The sequence below is a fragment of the Watersipora subatra genome, chromosome 6 (assembly GCF_963576615.1).
Source record: "Watersipora subatra chromosome 6, tzWatSuba1.1, whole genome shotgun sequence".
Lineage (NCBI taxonomy): Eukaryota > Metazoa > Bryozoa > Gymnolaemata > Cheilostomatida > Watersiporidae > Watersipora > Watersipora subatra.
In genome coordinates, this window is record NC_088713.1 from 34,813,305 (window position 1) to 34,826,036 (window position 12,732).

A 12,732-nucleotide genomic window follows, 5' to 3' on the forward strand; every position below is an offset into this window, starting at 1 on the left:
AATGACAGCTAGGAGGGGGTGATTACGCCAACAGTAAATAGTCCTGTCAGCTAGGAGGGGGTGATTACTCCAATAGTAAATAGTCCTGTCAGCTAGGAGGGGGTGATTACCCCAACAGTAAATAGTCCGGTCAGCTAGGAGGGGGTGATTACTCCAACAGTAAATAGTCCTGTCAGCTAGGAGGGGGTGATTACTCCAACAGTAAATAGTCCTGTCAGCTAGGAGGGGGCGATTACTCCAACATTCATTAGTCCTGTCAGCTAGGAGGGGGAGGCAAGCATTCAGCATGATAATAACTGCTACAAGTCATGCAACAATTCTGATCTCATCACCCAGAATGGCTGAAGGAGTGACTATTTTATTCCCTGCTGAAGTTACATGTCTAACTCACCTGGCAGGTTATTCAATCAACAGGTTATTCAATCAGCAGGTTATTCAATCAGCAGGTTATTCAATCAGCAGGTTATTTAATCAGCAGGTTATTCAATCAGCAGGTTATTCAATCAGCAGGTTATTCAATCGGCAGGTTATTCAATCGGCAGATTATTCAATCGGCAGGTTATTCAATCAGCAGGTTATTCAATCAGCAGGTTATTCAATCAGCAGGGGTCTACTGAGCTTCTGTGGTGAGCTGATCTTTTATCTGGTATGAGCAGTAGATAAAGGAGCTAAAGGAGGTGTGGCAGGCTGTGTTTGCAATGGTTAGAAGCCTACAGGCAATGATTTGGGTTGATTTTAAATGCGCATTTGCTTCCCTTGGCTTGCCTTTAGCAAAGTGTTATGTTTAGCATAACACAAGGGGGGGGCAGTAGTCTTTTTGAACCAAAAAGCATTCTTAGTAGAATATAAAACTATAAACTTGACTGAAACTTCAGCAAAGCGCGAGTGATTTATCAAGCTCGTGGTAGTTTTAATAATTCAAAATCCCCCTAATTTAGCAACGAACAACAACTAATGAAGCTTGTAAACTGCGTTAGCAATTTTATAGTTTTTAATTACCAAAGTTCTAGAAACACACCAAAGATAAAAAGAAAAGCATGACTTATAAGATGCATAAAATTAAACAAAGTTTTCTGTAGCAATACAGATCTGTATACCCAACATGTGTGGTCCTGGTCACAGTAATACCTGTTTAAAAAGGGGGTGACTTTTGCCAACAAAATTAATAGACTGTCAGCCTCCACTCTGTCTGTCTTTCTTCAAAGTGGTAGAATTCACTTCTGCAGTTGACTAAACTCTCATTGGGCAGTTAAATTCCAGTTTGTTCATTTCTAGCAGTTGGCAGCTCACATTAAACTTGTGATTTCCCGACCTTCACTCATCAGCACCCACTCCATACACCGAGTCAATGATGTTTGCATACTTGGTTTTCTTCACAACTGTTGGTAATACTCGGAGAGGATGAGCAGTTGTGATGTTACCCATACTTGAACATGCGCATATCTATGCATAGTGCTTGTTGCAGTGACCTTGCCGAGAGGTATTCTTGAGCCGAAGAGCGCTACAGACAATTGATTATCGAGTTCAACGAGTCACAGCGGAAGTTAAAAGAACTCGAGTCACGGATGGACTTAACTTAACACGATAAGGAGAGCACACTGGACATTACTACTATGGTTACTAGACCAATATCAGTACAGTCCTGTTTGGAGAGGTCCTCTATTGGTAGCCACCAAGGGGGCATCACCAAGGCAATCACCAAGGTTGGTCATTACTTACTCAGTCCCGTTAACTACACACCCAATGATGCCACGTAAAACCTCTTTTTCTACCAACCCTCTAGACTCAACAATCAATTGCATACATATCCTAGGACACTTATATTTATACGCTAAATCTATACGCTAAATCTATACGCTAAAAGTTATTCACGTTGACGAACTGTTTCAACCAAACCTAATCTCCGAACAGTCTAGCGAAACTGACGAGCAGTCGAGCCTCAGTTATGAGGAATCAAGTCTACACAGTGCGACGGCTAAACCAGATAGTTCTACTGGCGCCATCAGAAAATCCAGTAGGGCTATAAAGCAATCACTAGTTGGCAAAGAAAGCAAACGAACCGAACTTTCTTTATCCATTCATGCTGCGGTGAGTAGAGAAATTAAAAACAACGATGCAGCCATCAAATCCTGTTCTGATTGCAATGTACCACTTGAAGATCTCAAAAAATGCTTAGCGCAGCTAGAAAGTACTGCTGAAACTATGACAGGTGATTATGCAAGATTGAACCTATTGTCTGATAATGAAGTGCATGAAAACATAAAAAGCCACTTCGAGTTGTTTATCTCTGAAAATGAAAATGCTAAAAGATTTATCTCTAGTAAAATCCAATACCTAGAGGAAGCAAATGAACAGAGAGAAGAGAAAAAACTACAGCGAGATATTGACCACTTAGAGCAAATGGAAAGAGAATTAGTTGAAAGACAAAGCCTGCTAGCACAAAAATACATGAACTTGAGGAGTATCTAAAAACCCGAGAGCCCATACCACAGTTTCAACCACCACCCACACCTAGGAATCGAGCAGTAGCGATTCCCACTAGGTCTACATTGCCTCAGCTGACAAATGTTTAACAAGTCCTTTTAACTTAATGTTGAAGGACTTAAGAATGTTGAAGAACTTAAAGATGTAGTTGCGTCAAAAAAGTCAATTTAATGAACTTAGGACCCATAAAAGGCTAAAACATCAGCTACAATTTGATGCCACTTTTGTCTTTGTAGACCAACCCTGTCCAGAGATGTATGCGTTTGAATGATGCCCTCTTTTAAAAAGCTCACGTTCCAGCGGGTGCCTATTTCGTGACGTCACAAGCAAGGTATCTGAAACGAAACCACGAGCGATAAATATGAGGTCGCTTCGTTAGCCATTCATGAGCGCGAAATCTTTATATAGGCCGTAATAAATGTTATCACTCGTAAAACGCGTTGTCTGTGATCTCGAAAAATCTCATCGTTAGAGAATTCTCAACGTTACTGGTTCAACGCGTTTCAACAATTACTCAGTTATACATAGTTTTGTATAGCGACTGCGACTCAGAGTTATTTGAGCAACTTTTAGTAAAAGATTGGAGTAGACAGCCTATGGCTGTTGACAGGCGTCAGCAGCGTTTTGCAGCAGAGGAAGACGGAATGGAGGTAAATTTACTTAGAGTCTTCTATACTTGAGTAAATATAATATTTTTATAGTCATAAATACATTTACTAATTAATAAAATGATAATTCTTTGCTATCTCCAATCATCGTTTTATAGCTTATCTGCCGTTTTACCTAGCTTTAATATTTTTTTCGAATTTTCTTTGGTAAATTAGAGTCATGATAACCAATTATTTTCACTCGTAGGAAGTGGGTAAAATCGATTGATCATTGCAAATCTTTAATTTCCAGAACCAAAGCTTCGAATCGTTGGCTTGCTTGTGCCTTTATTAAATGTTTATTCGTTTTTAAAATTACACTTGCAATCTATTTAACTCCCAATTTGGAAGCTGTCAATAGATACGCTTTAGAATGACATATCTATGAATGACATATATTTATTGCATTTTTTACTGATTACAGAATGTTTATGTCGTCCAACCAGCCGAAGAAGCTTTGTCAGTGTGGAAACTGCCATAAAGTGGAAAGAGAGACTTGAATGTGTGCTGCATAAACCGTGATGTTGTGTTTGAGTTTGTTGCAGTAGATGAATTTGTCTTATTGTATCAGCTAATACTATCTGAGTGGCCACGACTTGATGAATAATTTTAAGATGAAAAGTTTTATGCCGAGATGAAAATAATTTTGCTTGTAAAAATTATATAATAAAATAATATTGTTGAAGATAATGCAAAACATGATTTGCAGAATATTGTAGTGAATTGGATATGGTATATGGATGTCCGCAGAACTGGAGAAGGTGAGTTCAAATCCAGTTTGCAGCAGACTTCTCATCTTTAAAACTCTATCCCTGTCTATATTCTTTTCAAAGACGTGGCTTGCTTATTTCGCTTCGGTAGTATTCGGTAAGGATACTACTAGTAAGAAACTAGTACGTAGACGGTGTAGGCAATGAAATACCGCCCTGTCCCAATGATAGGCGACAGGCATAATGTGGGCGGGGCTTATAAGAGGCTGTATATCTTTAGTATAATGGGTAGCTGCTGATACAAAGACCGCGTTCTACATAGTGACTTGACAGAATTACCGTAGACCAGTAAAATTGGTAGTCGGTACCCAAATGTTTACACAACATTTGAAGAAAGTGATTAGAACAAATTTTCAATTTTCGTTATTTGAGGCCTTTGAAACATTCATAATAATGCATCTGTAGCAGGATTTAAAATTTTATTCTAGCCAACATGAGCAAATACAAAATAAGATATATGCCAATAGAGCCGCGTAAGACTAGACTTTTATCGCAAATAGCCGATGTGAATACGAGACATAGAGACAGGTTGCCAAACGCGTGATATCATGTTGGGCAAGTCTGGGCACGTTTTTGTGGCCTGAGCGTTTTTACGGCGATCAGATTTTTTCGGTTTTAATCTTCAAATATCTTGGCAATGCGATCACGTAACACAACAAACAACAAATCAACTGATAGAGAAAAAAAATGCTTTCTTTTAAGATCAACTTAAATTTGACGCAACTACATCTTTGAGACTTAATGTTGGTGTCTACTAAATTCTTTACCGAGTCGTTACTGATTTGTTTCAATCACCTAAAATACATAGTATATTTCATCATTCATTGTCAAATTGTGTTTACATTGTACTTAGTTTTGGTCATGGAGTAAGCTTAATTTCCCTGGAAGAACCTTCATGTTCTTTAGCTGGCCATTTCAACACAAGCTGAAGAGGAGGCGTTATTGTGTCTGTCTTTGTGTGTTTTATAGTTGTTATTTATACTTATATTTTTACTTATTCAGATGTGATTTAGATGTTTGCACAATGTGACTAGACCATAACCCAAAGCTTCATAAGGTTCATGGTATGTTTGTTGTAATTTTAGATGCAACTTTAGTGACAGTGAGAGCCATTTTCTTTCCGAGAGCCCAGAGGAGGGAATCAGGTGAGTTGATATCAATGAGCCAGATCTATAACTGCACGTGTTTTATGCCATGTTTGCTATAACATGTTATACATACTGGCATATACATAGTTATTATAGCTGCATGTTTTGGAACCTTTTGCTCAAGTGTGACAGTGGCAAAGACTGATTTTTTGTGCAAAATGTTTGAAAGATGACCCAACCAAATTTTAATCTGCACTTTTCACACAGGATAATTTATTGTTCAGTACGTCGGCTACGGGGTTGGCATAATAATTCACATGGCGGTTACTACCGCTGGTTTTTACCCCCCGGGGAAAACTTATTTTTGTCCAAAAGTGGGAAAAAGCGGGAAAAACTAAAAAGCATCGTTTTTGAAAAATCGACTAATGCTTAAGCAAAGAATAACAATACACTTATACCATTAGCTGTCATAGAGCTTGTTTATGGCTCTTTAACGGTACACAGGCTAAGAAAGCGCATAACCTTTATAATTTACCAGATCACAAGAGAATGTTTGGTTATTTACATATATTAAATATTAATATTGAACAAAGAGCAAAATTGATACGCGTGAAACATGATAGTAAGCACAATACAACAATTAGAAAATAATTGAAAAATGAAAACACATGAAGATAAATGTCAAGTAATCGAGACCAGTGAACTGAACAAACAGATTAGAGTATTGAGAATTGATTGTCTCAGAAAAATTAATCCTCGTATTCGGCTGAGTCGTACTCTAAAGAAATTGTTTTTAGATTTTGGTAGCAAGCTACCAGTTTGGACGCTTTCTCCACTCCAAATCTGTTGCGCAGCTTGGTCTGCACTAAGGAAAATGTGCTAAAACGGTAAAATGCTCATCATTATTTAACGTTGGCCCGCATCTTGGGTGTTGATTTTTTCTAATTTTTCTCACTTTTAAAGAATAGAGAAAGCATAATATTATTATGCTTTATTAGTTATCTTGAGGTGTTGACTGATGTTCTAAAAAAAGAATCAAAGAGATTGACCCACTAAAAGCTGAGATATAGCCAGCCAAACACAGGTCTACCTAATAAAGAATCAGAGGAAAACCCTTCGAAAATCCCGAAAACTGTGACGTATAAAATCGACTTAATTTTCATGTGCCGGAGTTGTCCACCCTTACCGCCGTTACGTATAATGATTGTTTTGGCTACGAGATGTGAAAAGCTACTCGCGATAGTAAATAATTTACAGACTAGCTCTGGTTTCTCAGGAAAATCAAGCAAACATTGTGTGGTAAAGGCATTTGCCCACAACCCCTCGCCGTGATTTGTCAAAACAGAAGAGCATATTTTGACTATTGTGCTTCAAATTTTAACTCGATCTCCACGGATATGCTCCGAAGATCCTCTGTTCAACGAACGGCGCGTGTATATTCTATATGCGACATCCGCGATTGCAAGTCATTTAGAATAAGAAATGAGAATGTGAATTTTTGTTCATTCATCATTTTTCTATTGTGTATCTACTGCAGCATTTAGTTGATTTTCATGATTATCGTCACTATTAACAGACTGTAAGTTCACTACAGCCATAATCTTAAAAAGAATAACTTGACCGTGCTGCTCTTGCTGTAAAAAAAGAAAACGATAACTTTTGATTTGATTTTTCTATTGATCTATTATCTTATCTATGATTATTTTTTATGATTAATATTATAATCATAATGCATATTATACAAAATAATAATATAACTGCGTATAGAATAAATGATGTAACTAATATAATTTGTAGAAAGTGTAGCAGAATGTTGCGAAATAATAGATGCGTGTAATTATTTTATTTTAAAACTAATCTAAACGTCAGAGGGACTGGTTCGGAATTCTCAGAGCAATGATTGTTAGGCCCAATTTGATTGTTCTATACTTCCAGGGGTTAAACCAATTAAAACGCCGTGATTGTTATAGGAGAGCGCATTAGTTGGCTTAATTGACCAATGGCACACAAGTCGATTTCATACGTCATATATTGATGACTGACTACCAAAACACTTATGTTTTTTGGTAGACCTGTGTTTGGCTGGCTATATCTCAGCTGCTGGTTGGTCAATCTCCTTGATTCTTCTTTTTAGAACATCAGTCAACACCTCAAGATAAATAATAAAGCATAAAAATATTATGCTTTCTCTATTCTTTAAACACTTTTTGTAGAGAACTTTTTCTAGTGTGCACACTGTTGCGCTGAGATGGGCATTGGATTCGTTAGCCTCCATCAAAAAGTGAAAGATAATTGCATGTTTATGCAGTCTGTCCTTAGCCAAGATGACCGGGTCACACCTGTGATAACAATTTGGTGGTCATTGATGCTTTGGGTTGGTTAGCGTTGCTGGGTTATTTCATTGGCTGATGGCGGGAGGTAGTGGCTCGATTGGTGTTACTCTGTGGCTGAGCTTTCTTGGCAGTCTTTTTAGAACCTTACAGTGTGTCACAACTTATTACTCTGTACTAGCACTTTTTAAATTACAAGTTATATCAGCAAGCTGGAATGGCAAACCAAAGACTTCACGGTAGTTTGGAGAATAAATAAATGTCATTAAACAACAATCTACACGTACATCTGTTTATTACCAGTATCAGCGAATCTACTCACAACATTCTTGCTTGCTTGGGATGCTTGCAGACCCGAAAACTGCCATAGTGAAGTCTTTGAGACTTACAAGGGACTTAAGAGCCGCTCTCGGCCAACCTTACTAGAAGCAGGACTTGAGAGCCGCTCTCGGCCAACCTTAACAGAAACAGGATTTAAGAGCCGCTCTCGGCCAACCTTACTAGAAGCAGGACTTAGGAGCCGCTGTTCGCCGACCTAGAAGAGAAAACTGAGAACCGCTTTCGGTCACTATCAGCCAATCGCAGACTATATAATCGCAGACATTATATAAGAGCCGCTTTCGGCCAATCTTTACATACCAAAAGTCACCAACATATTACCCTACAGTAAACACACCAACACAACAGAGGCTGCTATAGGACAACATTACAAAACAGAAACTCTATGTTAGAGATAAGTACTGCCCTTGTACCATACATCCACCTTCGTACATCATTCTTTGTGAATTTAGGTTTTATAAGTGATTTGTATATTTCCATAATCAATTTTGGTACTATTAGTCTGACATTGTTTGTAAAATTCATTTCTTAGGGTGCGTAATTTAGTACATTTTTTGTGACTTTGCAAACTGACCAAGAACGCAAATCTGTTGGGGGATATCGGTTGGGTCACGCCTGTGGTCTTTGCCCTTGTGGTCTCACGGTATCGTTGCTAATCCTATTTTTTTTGGTTTTTTCATCCATTGCAGTGTGTTAATACTGTTGGGTGGCGTCCTCCTTATGACTGCGTACGTTACTACAGTACTTCATTTAAAACATCAGATATATCTTTGTTTAGCATTGTATGCCTAGCTTAGTGCAGCGGTGTGTAGCATTATCACTAGTTCACTGCCATCACCACCTTCTAATTAGACTGACAGTTGTAAATACAGCCACCCCTCATAAACTATTTAGATCCTAATTTTCAACTTAGTCTGTAACCACATTTGAGCTGAACACACTATTGAGCTGTGGCAATTCTCACTTCAAGTAATAGCATCCAACACCTAAGTAAATACCCAATATTGAGTTGTTAAACGCTTGATACATAAATTAGCATTGTTTACATGTACACAAAGTAACAATAATAAGCGGTTGCTATTATAGTAGATAGTAGATAATTATTTGCTGTTCTTTACAGTTTTAAGTCACCTTTGACATAAGGGCCAACCTAAAAGACTAGTTAGTATTAGAGCAAATTTTTAATAATGGGGGATAGCGAAACGGAGCCAATTAAAGATGATTCTTTTGAGCCGTTGGCAAGCACAGCTATATCAGACACAAACCAAGCTGATACCGAAAGTCATTCAAATGTGATAGTTGAAAATAAACCGGCTGCTGACAAACTGTTTCAACCAAACCTAATCTCTGAACAGTCTAGCGAAACTGACGAGCAGTCGAGCCTCAGTTATGAGGAATCAAGTCTACACAGTGCGACGGCTAAACCAGATAGTTCTACTGGCGCCATCAGAAAATCCAGTAGGGCTATAAAGCAATCACTAGTTGGCAAAGAAAGCAAACGAACCGAACTTTCTTTATCCATTAATGCTGCGGTGAGTAGAGAAATTAAAAATAACGCTGCAGCCATCAAATTCTGTTCTGATTGCAATGTACCACTTGAAGATCTCAAAAAATGCTTAGCGCAGCTAGAAAGTACTGCTGAAACTATGACAGGTGATTATGCAAGATTGAACCTATTGTCTGATAATGAAGTGCATGAAAACATAAAAAGCCACTTCGAGTTATTTATCTCTGAAAGTGAAAATGCTAAAAGATTTATCTCTAGTAAAATCCAATACCTAGAGTAAGCAAATGAACAGAGAGAAGAAAAAAAAACTACAGCGAGGAAATGACCACTTAGAGCAAATGGAAAGAGAATTAGTTGAAAGACAAAGCCTGCTAGCACAAGAAATACATGAACTTGAGGAGTATCTAAAAACCCGAGAGCCCATACCACAGTTTCAACCACCACCCACACCTAGGAATCGAGCAGTAGCGATTCCCACTAGGTCTACATTGCCTCAGCTGACAAATGTTTAACAAGTCCCTTTAACTTAATGTTGAAGAACTTAAGACTTAATGTTGGCGTCTACTTGATATATATATATACTTGATATATATATATACTTGGTGCCTTCATAGATATAGTAAACCCTAGATTGGCGAACCCTATCATTTTTAACTTTAATCATTGATGTTTTTATGTCTACATCTGGTTCCTTTGTGGGAAATCTTACTGGTCAAACTATCTTGGTTTTACAGCTCAAGGTCGACCTGCCAGGCCTGTCAGGAAATTCAATTCAGAAGCGTATAATCCATTAAAATGCTTAGGCCACAAAATGTCACACAAGTTCAATTGACGAGGAATTTAACATTTGAACAGAAGCCTGCATAGATATAGTAAACCCTAGATTGGCGAACCCTATCATTATTAACTTTAATCATTGATGTTTTTATGTGTACATCTGGTTCCTTTGTGGGAAATCTTACTGGTCAAACTATCTTGGTTTTACAGCTCACGGTCGACCTGCCAGGTCCAAGAAATTCAGTCAAAGTCAAAGAGAATTCAATCCGGAAGCGTGTAATCCATTAAAATGTCGACCTGCCAGGCCAAAGGACAATATTTGTCACACGCGAGAATTCAATCCTGAAGCGCGTACTCTATTGTACTCGTACTCTTACAGCGCAATGTTTAGTTCGCAAAGAAAGAAGGAAAGTGACTAGACAGCAAACATTTTTAAATCATAAGGTGACTTCCACAAGTTACTGAACTGTCAGTTATTAGCAAGTCTACAAGTAACGTTTGTAGACGTTCATAAACTTTGACTACTCAGATAAGAACATTCTAATACCATCAGAGGACGAGTATATCAGGAAACGTATTGAGAAAACTGAGCAGTTTTGTAGACGTATGAGATGGAAAGCCTTCTTCTATTAAAACCCGAACATAACATCAGAAGATAAGGAAACCTACGGCTTTAAGTCCACAAAGACACCGCCAGTGATTCCAGAAACCAGCAAGTTTGAGACTCGTCTACTCAACATAATCAAACACATCAAGTTCAAGAAATTAAATTGTAGTTTTTTTAGGAAGATGCAGTCTGACATTAAACAACATGCAAAGAATGTCAATACCATCCTAATACCTGCAGACAAAACAACTAACTACTACAAGCTGGATACAAACACTTACAACGATCTTCTCCAAAACAGCATCACCAAGTCTTATAGCAAGGCCGATAACACCACTATATCCTCTATCACGAGAGAATCAATGGAAATAGCTAATTCGCTTAACATCAGTGACAGGATAGACTCATTGGCGACCAATGATGCCTTATCACTCTAAAAGACCACAAGGCGAGCTTTGTATCTAAACCATCTTGCCGCCTAATCAACCCTACCAAGAACGAACTTGGCATCATAAGTAAGAACATAGTAGGACGCATATACTTTAAAATAAATAGCGCCATTAGCATAAATCAATGGAGGAACACGCATGACGTAATCAAATGGTTCAATGCTAATCCTAATAAGAAAGAGTGTAGATTTCTATATTTTGATGTTGCTGAGTTCTACCCCTATATATCTATTGACCCTCTATCTCTTGCTTTAGACTTTGCTACCAACTACGAGACTATAACATCTGATGAGCGCAGAATAATCTTGCACACCAAAAAGACCCTGATATATAGTAATCATGAAGCATGGGGGAAATTAGGACATACAGACTGCTTCGGTGTGGCTATGGGTTCCTATGATGGAGCAGAAATATGAGAACTGGTTGGCTGCTTTATGTTACATCAGATAAACCAAATCACAAAAGAGACTTTTGGATTATACCGAGATGATGGACTTGGGGTAGTGAGAGCAACTCCTAAACAAACTGAAAAACTCAAGAAAAATCGGTGCACATTATTCCATCGATATGGGCTGAAAATATCTGTAGATGCAAATAAAACCACCATTGACTTTTTGGATATATCGTTAGATCTACAGAATGAACTATATAGACCCTTCAGCAAGCCCAATAATATGCCTAGATACGTGCACACAAGATCTAGCCACCCACCCTCCATCATCAAAAACATTCCAGCATCAGTCAACCTGCGCCTCTCTGCAACATCATCCAATCAAGATATATTTAGACAAATACGAAAGAACACCAAAAAGCCCTTAATAAAAGTGGATACCATCATAAATTGACATCTAGTGAGAATACAACATCGCAAAACACCAGAAACAAACGCAGGAGAAATATACTTTGGTATAACCCCCCTTTCTCTAAAAATGTTGCCACCAATATAGGAAAGCTTTTTTTCAGAGCTCTGAGTGAAGAATTTCCCAAAGATCCCAAACTTTATTCGATATTTAATAGAAACAATTTAAAACTTAGCTATAGCTGCATGAAGAATATTGGACAGATTATTGCAAATAACAACAAAGCGCAGCTATCAAACAAAAAGCCAACAGCAACATGCAACTGTCGAGATAAAGGTACATGTCAACTGCCAAATGCATGTTTGTCTAGTTCTGTCATCTATCAGGCTACAGTTATGGCCGACGAACCTGATGCTACCAAACAGACATATGTTGGCCTGACAGAAGGCTCATTCAAGAAAAGATATTACAACCATCGTAGCAGCTTCAACAACCCATCAAAACGAACTTCAACAGAACTAAGTAATTATAAATGGCAGCTTAAAGATCGATCCATCCAGTATGACATCAAATGAAGAGTATTGAAAAAAGCGAGTCGTTACATTAAGACCAGTAAACGCTGTAATCTGTGTATTTGGGAGAAGTACTTCATTTTATACAAACCTGAGCTTGCAAGCTTAAACTCAAGAAACGAGCTTGTGTCAAAGTGCAGGCATACAAACAAGCACTTAATTTGCAATGCTGTGACATGAACCAATTAAATTGTTGTATTATATGTAGCTGGCCTTTATCGTTAAGCTACTCGATGTGTTTGTGTTTTGGTGTACAGTCATATGAGGATCATTTTCGTTTTAATTTTACCTGATGAATGGTAACAACCATGAAACTTTAAGTAGTAAAATGTTTTAAAAGTTTTCAGTTCTTAATAAATTTT